This window comes from Dermacentor variabilis, chromosome 10 (assembly GCF_050947875.1).
Source record: "Dermacentor variabilis isolate Ectoservices chromosome 10, ASM5094787v1, whole genome shotgun sequence".
Classification (NCBI taxonomy): domain Eukaryota; kingdom Metazoa; phylum Arthropoda; class Arachnida; order Ixodida; family Ixodidae; genus Dermacentor; species Dermacentor variabilis.
In genome coordinates this window covers 117,522,047-117,534,764 of record NC_134577.1, presented here as the reverse complement: position 1 = coordinate 117,534,764, position 12,718 = coordinate 117,522,047, and the positions used below count along the sequence as shown (strand labels likewise).

Genomic DNA, 12,718 nt, shown 5'->3' with positions numbered 1-12,718 from the left:
TTATTGGTCTCTATGCAGGAAAAAAATTATCTAGAGAAGAGATGTAACTTAACGTGCATGAAATATTCGAAGATACATTGAGACTCTGTTTATTCAAGCTGTGGAGTTAATTCTATCGTATAAATCGCATTATGATAGCCTGCGCATTTGCCATGTCAAATTTAATAAGTGGGTTAAGATAACCTTTCAAGATACATCGGAAAATTCACGCTTGAAAACCGACAAGAAAATGCAACTGAACGGTACCGCGTTCAGCAAAACGTTGAAACTTGTCTTTTCATTTGCCCTTGCCGAGGTTGAAATTATTTAAGCTTCTCCGCACGCGGCGATTTTTTTATGCTACTCAACAAAAATTTATGCAGATGCCACGCAATGCGGAAATCGACGGAATCAAAGCTTTTTGTGCTGTTTGCTTTGACTGACGATAATTAGCGGGGATGTTGACGGCGAATGTTTAATTTCTTCAACGTTTTGTCCAACACAAGAGTGGTGAGTTGATGTTAAACGTTATACCTTGCGGGCACCACTGCTGTTTGCCTTCGTAGTACACAGAACACACAGGGAGAGGTGTTTGCTTGAGGCGTTGTTGTGCGCCATATTTCACAATCTACGAGAGGGTTGAGCATTGACATTGTCTCATACGGCACATCGCACCGTGGCAGAAGCATCAAACTTGAATTGGACTATGCGGCTGTACGTGCCGAAACAACACCCGGATTATGGGGCAGGCCGGAGTGGTTTGGCGCCGTGGTGTTTAACGTGTTCCTAAATCAAAGTGCATGAGTGTTTTTTTTATTTCACCCCCATCGAAATTCGGCTGCCTCGGTGAAATCTGCGACCTCGAGCAATTCCATAGCCGCAAAGCTATCGCAGCGGGCACAGAAGTGTTGATTTCACGTGCGACCGCTTCCATTGTGTCGCCTAGACCCTGCAGCGCGCTTTAATTAATGCGGCTCTACTTCTTCGCGCCATGCGTAAGTTGTCCGCTAGGTATATTTGCATGTTATTATATTTCAGAAATAGCAGAAATGCACCGTACCGTACCTTGAACTTAAGTTTAACCAGCGTTTTCTTGCCTTATCACGTCACCTTGCGGGGGGTCACGGATAATTATAGCTGTAATCATCAGTGAGGACGACCCGGGAGCTTTAGAGGGTATGGTGCACATTCGACGCGGTGTGGTGCAAACGAGTTCCTCCCGTATTTTTTCTTCTCTGCACGCTTCTTCCATGTATATACACGCTCTGAACCACCCGCCGACGCAGTGTGCCGGCCAGCAGCAGCCACGGCAGCCACAGCAGTAGCAGCAGTGGGAGAGTCGGAGGAAAAGGCAAAGAAAGCTTCGCTTTGAAACTGTGACGAACCCAAAAGGCCATGTCGTCTCGTGGGGATCGAACACCTCATAGTATCGACAACTCGTAAAGGCGTACGAAATGAACGTGAAAATGCACTTCACTTACTGCGTGGCGTGTCATCGAACGCATAGAAATGGGAGAATGGAATCTGCGGTACAAGTTTTTTTTATTCTCCCTTCGCGTACGTGACGAATTCGGCAACCCACGTCTCTGCGCGTTGCAACTGTCGTCGCGACCGATTCTCGGGAATTTCGACGTATCCGCCGCAACAAAGGTTCGCACCGACGCCAGCGGCCACGGTATCGGCGCTGTTCTGGCTCAACAACAGCACGGTTGAGACCGTGTCATTGGGTACGCTAGCCGTCTTCTGTCACCGGCCGAGCGCAATTTCTCGATCACCGAACGTGAATGCGTTGCCCTCGTTTGGGCAGTAGGCAAATTTCGACCCTATCTCTACGGACTACCTTTCATGGTTACCACGCTCTATGCTGGCTTTCGTCTTTAAAAGATCCAGCTGTACGTCTCAGTCGGTGGGCTTTACGGCTCCAAGAGTACTCTTACACAATGTGTATGAAACAGGCGGACTCCATGAGGACGCTGATTCCTTTTCGCGTCATCCAGTAGACCCACCAGACTAGCCTGAGACCGGCGAGTCAACTTGCGTCCTCGCGCTTCCCCGTTTGGTGACATCGCCCATGAGCCACTATGCAACCCTTACCTGAGAGACATCATTTCCAGCATGACGGACCTGCCACCTTCACCCTCTTCGTGTGTGTTTATGCTGCAAGATGGCATATTGTACCATTAGAACATGCACCCTGATGGTCCTGAACTGCCATTGGTCGTTCCCAAGCATATGCATGAGACTTTGCTTGCACAGTTGCATGATGTCTCAACTGCTGGTCATCTGGGATTCCCAAACATATGAGCGTTTTCGGCGCCGTTTCTTCTGGCCCGGTATTTACCGTTCCGTTTGCCGTTGGTCGCCTTCTGTAAATCTTGTCAGCACCGCAAAAAACCAGCAGCCCTACCAGCTGGCTGCCTTCAGCCCATTGAAGTACCATCTTCGCCATTCTTTCGAGTTGGTCTTGATCTCCTTGGCCCTTTTCCTCTATCGCCTAGTGGGAACAAGTGGATAGCAGGTGCTACGGATTACACCACCCGGTACGCGATCACGCGGGCTCTCCCTATCAGTTGTGCAATCGACGTCACTGACTTTCTTCTCGACGCAGTGATACTTCGCCACGGCGCTCCCCGACAACTCCTTACTGACCGGCTGCCTACGTTCTCTCACAGGTTGTAAGGACATCTTGCATACCTACGCTACAAAGCACATGTTTACAACGGCGTAGCACCCTCAGACCAAGGGCCTCACAGAGCGGCTCAATAGAACTACCACAGAAGTGCTCGCTATGTACGTCTCCACCGACTACTGTGACTAGGATGCCGCACTGCCTTTCCACACATTCGCCTAGCATACGTCCCGCCGTGATTCTGCTGGTTTCTCTGGATTTTTTCTCTTGTATGGACGGAACTCTATGCTACAGTTTGACACAATCATCCCAGCCGTTCTCGATACAACGTCAGAATATGCCCGACATGCCATATCTAGAGCAACCGAGGCACGTGAGATTGCACGCCTGTGTCTGACCAGTTCCCCCAAGAACAGCAACGACGCATATATGTGGCTTGTCGCCGGGATGCCACCTTTAACCCTGGTGACATCATGCTTCTTTGGAAACCAGTACGGCGAGTTGGTCTTTGTGAGAGGCTCATTTCAACCTACTAAGGCTCATACGGCGTCTCGCGTCAAGTGACTGACGTGACCTGAGTTACAACTTCTTGATACCTCCACACCGCCATCCTCCTCTGATATCGTTCACGTCGCTTGACCGAAGCGATATCACTCAGACCTAACATAATGTAACCTAACCTAACATAACCGAATATAAGCTAACACTATTTAAGGCTCATGTTTAATTTTCAGTTTATTCTCAGCACGGTAATGACCTTTTCTGTTGTAGAAATAGGCCTAAAATTGGAAGTGAGTGTTTTCTTAATTCTTTACATTAGTTTTATATGTGGGATGTGTGTAAACTATGATTGTTTTTCCTTAAGCTACTCTATTTGGACAATATTATTTCATGTGACAGATTTTTATGAAATTAAGATGGTAATTACGACTATCTATTGTCACATACTTTTCTAGACTGTCCACTGTAATTAATGATTGAGTTTTGTGTGAAGGGAATTTGGATTTAAAGGGGCCCGATTCCCGTCAGGCATCTGTCACTTTTATTCAGCCTCTTGGGCAACATTCCATTGTAATTTGTACAGCGAAGCTGCATATGGCTAGTTTCTAACGGATAGATGTTCGTATACGAAAAACGTGGGCCGATGCCGAAAATAGTGGAATATGGGGCCGAACGGCGGCAGAGGTGAAGCAGGTTTCAAGCACTTAGCCACCGTGCAAAAATAAGTTTACTATCTTGGGTTCAAAGACAACCCGTATCAGTTATTAAGCAGATAAGAACAGATACCACTATTTGACCCGCGTCGGCTATGTCTACGTTCGCACCGCCCTCTCTTTGTCGGCGTTCAAAGCGCATGCGTATCTCCTTTCCTTCCGCTCTCCCGTGGTGGCGGTCCCGTCGAAACGTCACGTGTGTCTCATCTCCTCCGGCTCGTCGGGTTGGCGGTCCCGTCGTCCTCGCGATTGTATATATAAATATAACCAGAGGGAGTTTGTGGGGAACAAATTTGGTGTGGCCTGTGTTGTGTGTTACCACTTGTGGTTTTTGAGTCACCTCACAACCATAACTGCTCTGCGGGTCGTCGACCAAGGCACGATCGTATTGAGTACAGTGAGGCAGTGCGTGCACTCGGTGTGCGGTCAGGTGCGCGTCTGTTTTACGTACCGGGAATCACTAGAAAAAAAAGTGATGTGCCGCGTTTTTGAACAATACATGGGTATCAGGGGCGTAGCCAGGGGGGGGGTCTTATGGGGCTTCAGCACCCCCCCCCCCGAAATTTTTTCGTGCTGTCCATGCACCACCCACCCAAGCAATCCCCGGTGCCGGAAATAATTCTGAATTTTCTCTAGAATGTCTTTTTCACGCTCGAAAATATATTTCAGCGCGAACCTTGCGAACTCGGGCTGGATTTCGCGGCAGCGCCCATGCACCGGGAGTCACATGACGCAAGGATCCCCAACCGAGCACAAAGTTTCATGGGCGTTTTCATAGCGAACGGGCTCGCCACGGCATCTTGCGGAGGCAGCAGAATCTACGCAGCGCATGGATGTCAATTCCGAATTTTATGGGTATAAGGTTCTCATAAAATTTTGATGTGAAAGGTGCATTGACATTTCCAAAGTTGTGCTTTAGATTTTCAATTGCGGAACTTTGTGGGTTTGATATTACTATAAATATTGGACGTCAAAGGTGCATTGACTTTTCTAAAGTCTTACATGGGACCGTACAACGAGACAAGCCAAATGAACACACTATCAGACAAGTTGACAAATACAGCAGCGAAGTCGGATGAGATGAAGCGTTGTGGTGGTTCATTTGTGCCGTCATGACACATAAAAAATATCAACATTTTTTTTTCACCTACGCCAAAGCATCCGTGTCAAGACTCTGAAGTCAGCCAAGGTAACTACGTTCTTATTTATTATTTCTACTGCGACTTTTATTCGCGAGGACACATTGAGCCTCTTCAATTTTTTTTGTCCTCGCTACCCTATATACCCGCGGGCTGCCATATGCAGCCAGAGCGCATGCGTTTTTCTCGTGTTGCTCCGACCACCGCGCGGCGCACTTCCGTGTGCGTTCGCTTTTCTCTGGCCGAGTGTATTTTCGCATGGCACAGTTTTGGGCACTTTGTGGCTAGCAGACGAGAAAAAGAAAATATCGTCGCTCGCCTCCATCACTGTGGGGACTTGACAAATTGCATCGGCTTCGCTTGAGCGCACCCTCTCCGGAAAGTCTTTTCTCGCAGTGTAGGATACCGAGCAGTATGCGTATGGTCTCGGTGAACCAAGCGTGTCACGTTTTCTTCGATATTCTTTGGGTAGCTACATTAGGTGCCCAAAGTAGGCATTCGATTGTGGCCGACATACTTTGCGCTTTTTCATTTCGGTGCCCCGGCCGCACAAAAGAAAAAAAAAGACATTGTTGTGGCGCAGCGAATTGTCGCATAGTGAAAGTTCGATTTTGTTACTTCTTTTTTTGCGGACAGTAATGGGCCACGGGACGCTTCAGTTGCCGGATAGTCTTATTACATAGTATTGCGATAGCAATTATATGTACACACCAGGCGCATTCCTGCCGTCGCCGTCGCCCTCACGTTTCGTATAAAGTCCAAGGGCAATAACATCGTGACCGCGCGCCGCATGCTATATGTGCGAGTGAAAGCGTAGGGAGGGGGATGGGGGGCTGGAATGGGTGAGACGACGATGGTGGCTCAGTCTTGTGCGCGCAAAAGAGAAAAGCGGGAAGCAAGCGCGCCGCCTTCCGTCGCACGCGATACATCGAGGGGAGTGGACGGAATGTGGGTGGGATCTGGGATTCTGTGAATCTCTGATTGCGCAACATGCTTATTTGCCTTGTTTGACGCATGGTATGCCGTGACTTTTTTTTAGATACGTAGATATATTGGAGACTTATACGTACATTTAAATGTCTTGTTGCGGGGTTTTGTGTATACGTGCTGTGAACTTTGTTTCCAGTGACAATTTTTTGCCTTTTATCAAGCTGTATCTTCGCATTTTTATATTCCATTGTATCGGCGCATTTCTAATGTACGAAGGCGAGTAAAATTAAAGTGAGCCAACCCACCCCGCGCAATAATTATTCGGTTCATTATGTGCGAGGCATGCTCGTGACACAGAGGCATCTCTCTATTACAAAATGGACACCCAGATGTGAATATCAAGGTTGTTTGAGGCTCTCATACACCGGGTTGAACATGCTGCGTGACATAATGGACGCTCTAGAAGTTGAGCAGCGTGGTGCCCTGAAGTTTTTGACAGCTGAACGTATTTCCCCAAAAGAAATTAGTCGCCGTATGGCTGCCGTGTACATAAAACATTGCATTTCATTGGCCACTGTGAAGCGTTCGAGCAAACGGTTCAAAGAAGGACGTGAAAATCTCAAAGGCGATCCAAGGCACGGCCAAACCCATCTTGCAATCACCCCTAACAAAATTGCAAAGGTTGAAGCATCGATGAGCTGGCAGAGAGTGTGAACATCAGTCACGGTTCGGTTCACGCCATAATTCATGAACATCTCGGTTATCCGCTCTTGTGTGAGAAATGGTTGCCCAAGATTTTGAACTACCGCCAGAAGACGGAGAAGTTCAGCGCTGCCTTGACTCATCTGATCCGGTATCACAATAAGGGTGAAGACTTCTTGTCTACAATTTTCATCGGGGACGAACCATGGTTCCACTACTACGAGCCTGAAACACGACAGGAAAGCTTACAGTGGAAACATTCGAATTCGCCACGCCCAAGAAAGGAAAGGCCGTCATTTCCGCCGGAAAGGTGTTGTTGACTTTCTTTTTTCGATCGTCAGGGCCCATTACTGATAGAATTTGCTAAATCTTGAGAGACTGTCAATTTGTTTCGTTATTGTATACCACAAGGTGGGCTGCTTGTCACAATCAAGAACAAACTACGTGGAAAATTGACAAATGGGGTCATCTTGTTCCACGACAATGCCGTCCCCATGTCGCTGATGTGGTTTATACATAACTGGCAATGTTCAAGTGGGAAACGCTGCAACATCCGCCATACAGCCCATACCTGTAGCCTTGAGACTTCCACTTTTTGGAGCATTTGACAGAACAGCTCAAGCGAACCAGATTCATGTCGGACGATGACGTGAAAGAGTCAGTTGCAGACTTTTTGAAGCAGCAACCCAAGGAATTTAATAAGACGGGAGTCACGCGACTCGTTAGACAACGGGACAAATGTCTAAACGATCATGGAGACTACATTTGAATAAGGTACCCTGCTTGTCCTATATTCGCAGTGGCTGACTTTAATTTGACGCGCCCTCGTTTATTTTGCAGAACTCCTGCTTTTTATACGTGCTCTCTGTTGCGGCTATAATTTCCGTGCAATTACTCACGATACAGGACCGGTGACAGCTGCTCCTGCGTAATACATTGGAACAAATGACAGCGTCATTGAGATTTTTCACTGGCAGTTGCATATGTAGAATAATCTAAACAAGGTTCTTGAGTGACAAAGGTTCATTACAATATTTGTCCTGAGCTTGTTAATTTCATGGCCTTTACATTTTTCATATCAGTGGCATGCACTGCCTTGCTGGTTTCGAACTGGTATTGTTCTAAAGTTCATGTGATATCTTATTTACTTAATAAATAGAAAAAACATGGGAGCATTGATATCGGTTATTTTGGGCACACTTTTTGGCACATGCAAGCATATTATTTTATGAAAAAATACATATTTTACTTGTTTAGACAGTGCATAGCGTTGAAGAATTCGTTTGCAACATCTTTAGCAATAACAATGCAGTTATTATTCATGTATGCGGTCTCCAGACAAATTGTCTGAGAGGAAGCTGTAGCTCGCGCCCAACTCTGACGCGGCCTATTCAAATACATGTAAAACGCAGAAACGCTTTTCTGTGATAACCCTCGGATCGCTTTTTATGTTAGTTAGTTAGTTAAATGCGGTTTAGTGGCGCAAAAGCGGCTAAGGCTATGCTGCGCCAAACACGAGGTGTTTTATAATACCATTAAAGAGGAGAAAGGCCGTGTTAATCTATATTTTGTTTATAAAGCCAATGTCGTCTAGGAATTTACGCAGGTCAGGTAAAGGGATTATCGAATCATCTCCTAAAATTAAATCAGGATGTAAAGGCATGTGCATTTGATATAGGTTGTGCAAAAAGTTTAGTCTTTGTACTTCAATGTGTATGCATGTGAGTAATATATGCGTGACTGTTAGTTGTTCTTGGCATTTTTCACATGTTGGCACGTCTTCCTTTGTAAGTAGATAATTGTGTGTGAGGTGTGTGTGCCCAATGCGTAGTCGGCATAGAACTACTTCAAAGAAGCGCTCCTTGTGGTTGCACTACTTCCACTCACCAAGTACGGATTTAGTGAGATATAGCTTGTTTTCTCTACAATGGTCCCAATCATGTTGCCACTTTGACGTTAAGGCATTCCTAATGGCACGGATACTATCTTTATATGGAAGTGTTGTGTTTATTATGTCTGTATGCTGCCATCGATGCACATCTATCAGCTGCTTCGTTACCCGGTATCCCAACATGACTTGGTACCCAGCAGAAGCGGATTGATCTCCCATATTTGTTAAGCGCGACCATGTTTAGTATGTCCCCTAACAGGGGTTCACACTCAGATATCAGATTTAGAGCCTTCAGGGTACTTAAGGAATCAGTGTATATGACTGTGTTTTTGTGCTTGCCAGTGATAATCTTTTTAACTGCAACCCATACAGCATAAAATTCAGCAGTGAAAACAGAAGCATGTTTTGGTAGACGAATACTTCTTTCCCAATTTTCTGTTACGGCCCCTACACCCACGTGTTCTTTTGTTTTGGAGCCATCCGTGTAGAATTCCATATGATTTTGATACTTCTCCTGAAGAGCACGGAATTCTTGTATGATGTGTTCGTGTGGAGTGTCTCTTTTCTTTAAATGTGTTAATGTCCAGTGGCACAACTGTGTGAAATCGTACCACGGGTCCAACCGTTGTGGTTTCTTGGCAACCTGGAGGACTTCGTGGGGAACGTCATAATCCCGACAGTATTGCTCATAACGCAGAACAAGTGGCCTAATCATGTTCGGTTTATTTATGTAGTGTAAACGTGAGTTGCATTGTGAGAGGATGTTGTAGCATATGTGCTGCGGTGATGACTGAATTCTGAGTGCGTAGGAAAAGGTGAGTAATGCTCTGCGCTGCTGTAAGGAGGGTTCATTACACTCGACGTATAAACTTTGAATAGGTGAAGTTCTGTAGGCACTACTTGCCAGTCGCAGTCCAAGGTTATGTACAGGATCAAGTAGTTGGATGTAGGACTGCCTGGCTGAGCCGTAAACCACGGAGCCGTAGTCTAAAAGGCTACGCACAAGAAACCGGTAAATACGTAAAAGACAGGTTCGGTCGGAACCTCAGTGCTTGTGAGACAAAACTTTTAGGATATTCAATGCTTTATTTGCCTTAATCTTTAGTGTTTTAATGTGGGCTAGGAAGTTTAGTTTTTTGTCAAAGATTACTCCCAAGAATTTACATTCTTGTTTTACCGGCAGTGCGACATCATTCAATTTTAGAACCGGGTCTAAGTACAATCCTCGTTTTTGCGAGAATAGCACTGTAACGGTTTTTTGAGTAGAGAAGCGGAAGCCATTTTCTCAGCCCACTCCATTAGTTTATTAATTGTCATCTGGAGCTGCCTTTCACATGTTTGTAAGTTCGAGGCGCGGCACACTATTTGTAGATCGTCGACATATATGGAGTGCATAACAGAGGGGGGAATGACTTTGTTAGCAGAGTTCACTTTTACTATAGAGAGTCTTGTGTTTAGTACTCATCCTTGTGGCACACCATTTTCCTGAATGAAAACACGTGACAGCGCCGTTCCTAAAGCCACCTGGAATGTTCGGTTCGACATGAAATCGGCTAGACATTTCAGCATTCTACCTCGGATTCCTATCTGCTAAGTCCCTTAAGATACGAAACCTTCATGTTGTGTCGTACGCCTTTTCAAGATCAAAGAGAACTGTGAGACAATATTGCTTGTGTAGAAAGGCCGCACGTATCTCGTCTTCTAGCAGGACTTGGCAGTCTTGCAGGACTTAGCAGGACTTGGTGGGACACTGATGGTTATCTAGCAGGTTCTCCGTTCCAAGGATGTATGCCAATCTTATGTTGATGATGCCTTCATAGGACTTTGCAAGACAACTTGTGAGTGCTAGGTGTCTATAACTGGTTGCTGTTGTGGGAGGTTTTCCAGTGTTCAAGAAAGAGAATATGATGGCTTTCTTCCACTGTTTGGGCATTTTTCCCGCTTCCCAGATTTTGTTGAAGAAATGAAGCAAGGTCTCAACTGCGTTAGGGGATAGGTGAGCTAGCATTGCATAGTGTACCCTGTGCGGACCGGGTGCTGTTTTTTGCCACTAGGAAGTACTCTGTTGATTTCTGGAAGTATTAAAGCGGCATTATACAGTATTTCTGAACTTCCTGTGGTCGGAAGCTTTAGTTTTTCTGCTAATTGCTTATGTTTTAGAAATGCAGCAGGGTAGTTCTCTGAGCTTGATATATCACGGAAATGTTGCCCTAAAATGTCTGCTTCTTCTTCTATATTTGTTTACGTGCCAGGAGGTGATAGTATGGGGATAGTGTAAGAAGCGTAGTCGTCTCTAAACTTACGAACCTGATCCCACATTCGTTTGGATGTTATTGAGCTATCTATAGACGAGACATAATCTTTCCAGGGCTATCTCTCGGCTTGTCTGTGTGTGTACCTGGCTTTCGCTTTTGATTTCTTGAAAGAGAGTAGATTTTCTTGTGTTGGGGTATCGCCGAACGATGCCCCACGCTTTGTTTTGTAGTTTTTTTGTTTCTGTACATTCCTTCATCCACCAGGGTTTCAGGTTTTTTCTTAAGAAGCCAAAGGATTGTGAGATTGTCTGTTCTGATGCAGCGAGTATGCAGGCGGTAATCTTCGCATTCATTTGGTATATCGTTAGGTCATCTGATATGTTATCCAGAGTGGCCTTTTCAGTAAAGAGAAGCCAGTCTGCTAGATGGATTTTCCAACGGGGTGATCTTAATGGTATGGTTGGAAAAGAAGATGCTCTTTTAATAATAGCAGGCATATGGTCACTACCATAGGGGTTGTCAATAAAACTCTATTGAAAATCGCCAAAGAGAGATGGAGAGCACAGTGCCAGATCTAACGAACTCATAGCTACTGTGCTTGGGGAGTAGTAAGTTGCCGCACCGGTGTTTAAAAGGCATATGTCATTTGTTAGGATAAAATTTTCAAGCGTTTGACCCCGTTGTGAGTAGTTTTACCACCCGATAACGTGTTATGTGAATTAAAATCACCGCCTATTAAAAATGGTTCAGGTAGCTCATTTAATATTAATTCTAGGTCTCTTACGGTAAAATTTGAATGCGGCGGAATGTATACTGAACAAATGACGATGGTTTTGTGAGCTGAAACGGTGACAGCAACGGCTTCCATGTGAGTGGTAATGGGAACTTGTCTGGCTGCTGTACCACCTGGCAGAACAATGGCTACACCACCTGACAGCCAGTTCGCCTGAGTACGGTCGCGCCGTACAACAGTGAAACCTTTCAAAATGTTTTTGTATTTTTCGCCTAGGTTTGTTTACTGTAAGCACAGGGTCACACGAGAGAAGTTTATTAACATGCCTTTAATGTCACTTAACTTCTGTAAAAGCCCTCTACAACTCCAGTGGATAATAAAATCCATCTTAATATGTAAAGATAAGAAATGGCACTACGGAAAAATTAAGAGGTGAGGTATAGGTGACATGGATTTAAAAAGGCTAATACAAATGAGCGATAATCCTTAGGTTAACGCTTTCTTATATTGAGTTATTGGGATTTTGTCCCTATTACGGCGCTCGAGAGAGCGCTTGTCCTTCGGTGTCAATGACACCGGGGTTTTCGTGTCGCCCTCCATCGCTCTCTCTGAGGCGCTGGAGGACCAAGAGTTAGGCGCCGAGACATGTGCCTCGGGCCTTGTGGTTCGTTTGATTTTAGGACCCTGCGTGACTGGTGTCTGCAGGGCTGTCGAAGAGGGTGGAGCAGTACTGACTGCTTCCGCCATGGAGGCGGGAGGAGTCACTGCGGCACCACTGCGCCTGGGCTCGGAGGACTCCGGAGGCCTCTGTGACCCTGCCCCCACCTTCGTCACATCAGCATAACTTCTTCGCGGAAGATACGATAGCCGCTTTCTGGCTTCAAAGAATGAAATCTTTTCTTTTACAGTTAGTGCAATGATCTCCTTTTCCTTTTTCCAGCATGGGCAAGACTGCGAGTAGGCTGGGTGGTCTCCTTTGCAGTTAACACGAAATGGTGAAGGGGCGCAATTCTCAGATTGGTGATCGTTGGAGCTGCATTTAGCACAAGTTGTTTGTCCTCGGCAAGCATGTGAAGCATGCCCAAACCTTTGCCACTTGAAACATCTTCTGGGGTTCGGGATATATGGCCTCACATTGACTGTAACATAACCTGCATCGAGTGAAGTAGGCATTACGCTTGTTCCAAAAGTGAGTATAACATGTTTGGTGGGGATTTCTTGGTCGTTTCTGCGGATTGCTATTCTT

General features: G+C 45.8%; 1 protein-coding gene and 1 pseudogene across 1 annotated transcript in view; both read right to left on the bottom strand.

The window, feature by feature from the left end:
- Window positions 1–12,718, bottom strand: part of LOC142559393 (arylsulfatase B-like) — a 250,385-nt gene that overhangs the window by 68,367 nt on the left and 169,300 nt on the right. The gene's annotated exons all lie outside the window — the stretch shown is intronic.
- On the bottom strand, window positions 3,740–3,919 carry LOC142562600 (U2 spliceosomal RNA; annotated as a pseudogene).